The 5093-nt window shown below is 37.2% G+C and overlaps 1 long non-coding RNA gene across 1 annotated transcript; it reads left to right on the top strand.

The window, feature by feature from the left end:
• Window positions 1–969: 969 nt before the first annotated feature.
• LOC126605244 (uncharacterized) lies at window positions 970–2513 on the top strand. Its single transcript, XR_007616875.1, has 2 exons — window positions 970–1131; window positions 2116–2513. It is a non-coding gene; the product is annotated as an uncharacterized LOC126605244 (long non-coding RNA).
• The last annotated feature ends 2580 nt before the right edge of the window (window positions 2514–5093 follow it).

Genomic DNA, 5093 nt, shown 5'->3' with positions numbered 1-5093 from the left:
GGGTGGAACGCGCTGTCCCACATAACAAATTTTGGGTGAATTTTGGTTCCACCTCCCCCTTGGAACGACTCGTTCCACCTTCTTGGAACGACTCGTTCCACCTTCGTGGAACACAAAATTATAACATTTTAAGACAGAAATGCCCCTTATCTTTTTCAATATTTACACCATTCATCTTCATTCCATCTTTGCAACTAAGGATGGCAATTCTAATCGTTAAACTCGATAACCGTGGATAACCGCCCGAATGGATTGGATTTGGATATGAAAATTTGGATATGGTATGGATATGGGGAAAAACCGTGAACTTTATTCGGTTATGGTTTTGGATACGGTTATAGGGGTCCCCAATCCGTATCCGTCCCTGAATCCGACCCGAATATTATATATATATATATATATATATATATATATATATATATATTTGATATATAATATAATTTTATTCAATTTACCGAACCCTCCCTATACTAATTCATTATGCATGCATCAAACCCTATACTATCTTTATTATGCACCATGCATGGGGCATACCAACAACCTCATCAATTCAATACTCTTATTGTTATACTCAACCAAATTAATTCATTGAATCATTTTATATATCAATTATCAAATGTTACAAGTTTATCAGATTCATCTATCTTCAAGAGTTTCACTATCAAGAAATTGGTGCATGTTATCATGAACAACTTCAAATATATTGTTATGTTTTTTTGTAATTGGATGTTGCTATTTAATGACGGAATTAGTATTTACTAAAATTTATAATATGTCAATTGGATGAATATAATTTTTTTTTAATTTTTTTATGAAGATGGATATAACTGATAACCGATTGAAAACCCATTACCCGGTGGATATGGTTAAGGATAATCCTCGATGGTTAATTTGCGGTTATGAATATGGTTAATTTTTATGGTTATAGGGATGGATATAGCATTTTCATCCCCAAACCGAACCGTTGCCATCCCTATCTGCAACTGCCTTTCTTTTCCTCGTAGCCTTCCCCATCATCCTCTCCCTTAGCCTTCTTCCTCATCTTCTTTCCATCCCTCCCAACTGCACCCAGCCAGCAGGCAGCATCACAGAGCCACTTCCGTGTGTGCGACAGGCTGCAGATTGACCCATGTATCTATCTTTTCTTAATTCTTTATTTTTCTTCTTTCTAAGATCAGAATCAAGCTTTAATGCCTTAATTTGAAGATTTTGGTATTGTAATTGGATTCAATTTGGAAAATTAAATTAGAAATTAGGGGTTTTAGTGTTAAATCGAATTTTAGGGTTAGGAATTAGGAGCATATATTTCAGCGTGATTCCTTTGTAAAAACGAGCAGTCTCATCTTCTACACACAGAGGTCCATGATTGTCTGAGTATAGTTTATTTGTTAATGAAGATCATCCCTGTGGTTGTAGTCTATATACAGTATCGAAGAATCAGTCAACCACCACAAAGTTCTTGTAATTAGATTCAAAATTAAATGAGATTCAATTTGTAATCAGGCTTTAACTCCTTAATCTGAAGATTTGGTATTCTAAGGTCATAATCAGGCTTTAATGCCTTAATCGTGTGTGTAGTGAATAAGCTCAGAAGAGAAATGTTGTTGTAAAAGATTGATTTGTCATTTGTAATTGGGTTGTGAATATCTGCAGCAAGCTTTTAGACAAGAAAAGAATGGGGTTCAAGTTTGAACTAATTTGAAACCTCCCCAAGTTGTTTTAAATGAGATTGTTTTGGGTACATGATAACTCTGACGATTATATGATTTTTATATGTTTATGGGGATAAACAACACTTACATCAACACGGTATCTCTGTAATCTTTTAGTTAAGAGTATCTGTTTTTGCCAGAGATGTCATAACAATCTGGTCGAAAATCCTTATGAATGGAGTGTCGTGGAGTCTAAGCACTATATGATTGATTGCAATGTTGTTGATGTCAATCCTTTCATTGATATTCAAAAGCTAACTTTCCTTGTGCATGAAAATTGACTGATGTGCAGGGTTGTTTATCTATTTTGGGTTTAAGAAAGTATAATTATCTTTAGTTGCCAATATTGGCTGTTATTGAGACATTATTGACTTTCTGTAGAACTCTTCATTGAATTTTGCAGGCTTGGACTAGGTGATGTAGCTCCCCGCCCATCCAAGTTTGTACCTTCGAATGATCCCCTTGAAAGGAAATTACGTTACAAGTTGGATGCCGCAAGAAGAAATGCTGCTAAAATTGCGGAGGAATCCACACTAGCTGCTAAAGATGATGACGACGATGATTATGAAGAAGACAGCAGAACTAGTGCCTTTGCAAAGAAAAGACTAGCAACTCTAGTTCATGAGAAATGCTAGTTTTTTTTTTTTTTGGAAGCTGAGAAATTCCAGTTTGTGTTTATGTAATTATATGATATGGGAGGCAAATGAGTTGCATTGCACAACATTGTTGTACAAATTAAGTCATTTTCTTAAAACCTGACTTAATTTTTTTGTTTTTATTAAAGAGGCTTGTGTGTTTGCATATCACTTTTACAGCTTCCTCTCCTATTTTTATTTGAATCAATGGCATAACATATCTTCAGTTATGTGCTAGTGTAAAACACATATCATAGATAAGTAGTATATATGTGTTCAAATGTGAACAAGTTCAAAAAAAAAAAAATATTGTCCCGTCCCATCCCATGCACAAACATTGTACCAAACAACAGATAGAACGTGGGTAAGTTAGTCATTTAACCTTTTGGTTCCGTTCTACCATGAGCTTACCAAACGCAGAACGGAACAATCGTCCCATTCCATCCTGCGCATACCAAACATAACATGGAACCTCTGTTCCATTTCGTCCAGTCTTGTTCTATCTCATTCCGTCCCGTCCTGTTTGCGTACCAAATGGTAAGGCACAAAAGTCATGATTTTTTGTGCCTAATAAAGTGTTTGTGCCATTCTTTTTAATGTCGGGCACAAATATGTGGTGCCCTTTACTAAATATGTATTGTTTCACCCTATTGGTGTGCAAAGGGACATAAACTTCTCATTTGTGTCCTTAATTTTGTACCCAAAGCCCATATTTCTTGTTGTGACGGAGGAGGCAAAGTAGGTAGTTCACCTACTAGAAATGATTGGACAGGTTCTCTAAAGATCAAAGATGTTGAAGGAGCAACACGCCTTTTTCTCCGAAAAGAGATTTCTTCCTTTTTTCTGAGACTCTTGGGTAGGACACCCTAATTGACAGTTGGGGTTGTGGAGAAGCAATCAATGATTGTGAAGAAGAACTGCTAGAATGTTTCTGCTTCTTTAGACCTGAAGACGAAGCAACCTTTGATTTGGAAAGGCGAACCTTCTTATGGGCGTTTTAAGCCTCGACCCATTTCGGCTCTGGTATGGGAATAATTTAAACAGTGATTCATAGTTGAATCTTTTTTGCAGTTTGTAAAGCGTTCAGGGGAAAGAAGCCGTTTCCAATTGCGATGCGCAGTCGGAATTTGCATTGCTTGGTGAATCAGTTCCGGGCGACATACCCCGATATTGACCAACTCATCTTTGAGGTTCGGGTTGTGAGAAGGGAAAGCTCTGAACTTGACTCTGTCTATTCTTCCTACCCAATCTCCATTATTAACCAGAATGTCATTATACCAATACTTGTCATGACAAGGAACATCTTGAATGTACGACCCTCAAACAAAGCTAGGTTTAGCTATTAAATAATAATGGCCATCAAAACCTATCCTAATGTTATGCAGCATCTTGGATTGTTAAATGTCCAACTTCCCCCTATATCACTGATTCAGCATTTCAAAGCAAGTGATAAGTCTGAAGGCTGCTGGAGAAAGATTGCAAATGGCTATGTCGTAACATAGCAAAATACTTTTCATGAAATCAGAAAGAGGAAAATGAAGTCCTAGGTCTAGGAACCTTATGTAGATTCTAGTACAAGGACGCTGGGGATTAGATGACGCTGGCAGATAAACATAGATGTTGTGGCCTGGTTCCTACCAGACTTTGCAATCATTTAAAATATCTCGGTGATCTTCGACAAATGCCTTACCCTCTTGCAGGCTGCAAACTCCCATTAATGGAAGGTTGTAAGGAGAAATCTTGGCTAACTGAGGGTTATTGCTTGAAGACTCCATGTGAAGAGCTTTAATCAAAGGTTTTTTTTAAACTGGTACGACAAGGAAATTGAAGTCTTTGTTTTTACAGCAAAGTATTTGAAAGTTTTTAGTAAAGTGGAATGAAAAGATCTAAGGATATATAATTGTCATTCGACAGAATCACCTAGCCATCAAATTCAGACCAACTTGCTTTGGGATCCTTCAATTTGACAGTTGGAATTAATGAAGAATATCAGAGAAAATTTCTCATTTCTCGTGCATACGACCCATGTGCAAGATCTTATGGTTGCACGTCTGAATCCAAAATGCCTTCATTTCAAAGCGCCAAGAATCAGATCACACATGTATAAAGATTGAAGACTAAATGGTACATGTTCCAGCTTACTTCGAGAGACATGGTCTTTGGGTAACAATCCATCCTCAAGGGGAATAGGTTGCCTCTCAAATGAATGGTTAGAGGCAACTGTGAGACTGTGATTTTTCAGGGTCGGAGTAAGGCTGATTTAAATACAGTTACCTCAGAAGTTCGATCATTGACTCATCAACTTCGAACAGAGCTGTATCAAACAAAGTAGCGGTACCACCATCACTCAACTTCGGGGCAATAGGCGACTCCGTTGGATGGCCATGCTTGTTTCGCAAGACATGTGATCTGATCCAAATATAGACACAATCAAATCCTTTAAGTCTTGGAATTCCTACAATCTAGGAATTGGCATGTGTCGCAAGTAATCATAACTCCTAAGAGGATGCAATATCAACTTCTAGATACCCTTTAAGATTCTCAACTTAGAACGAGGATTTTATCCTAAAAATGTCTCTCTCCCCACACTATAAATACACTCATATAGGGTTCATCTATGGTAACACAATCTAAACACTTCAATTCTTTTGCCTACTGCTTGAGTCAAACATTTACTGACTTGAATGTCGGAGAGTCTTTAGTCGGCACACCTCATTCGGTCTTAGGTTACTCATGGTTGTGTACT

The sequence above is a fragment of the Malus sylvestris genome, chromosome 15 (assembly GCF_916048215.2).
Source record: "Malus sylvestris chromosome 15, drMalSylv7.2, whole genome shotgun sequence".
NCBI classification, from domain to species: Eukaryota; Viridiplantae; Streptophyta; class Magnoliopsida; order Rosales; family Rosaceae; genus Malus; species Malus sylvestris.
The sequence above is the reverse complement of the archived record's forward strand: the minus strand, read 5'-3'. Positions and strand labels throughout refer to the sequence as shown.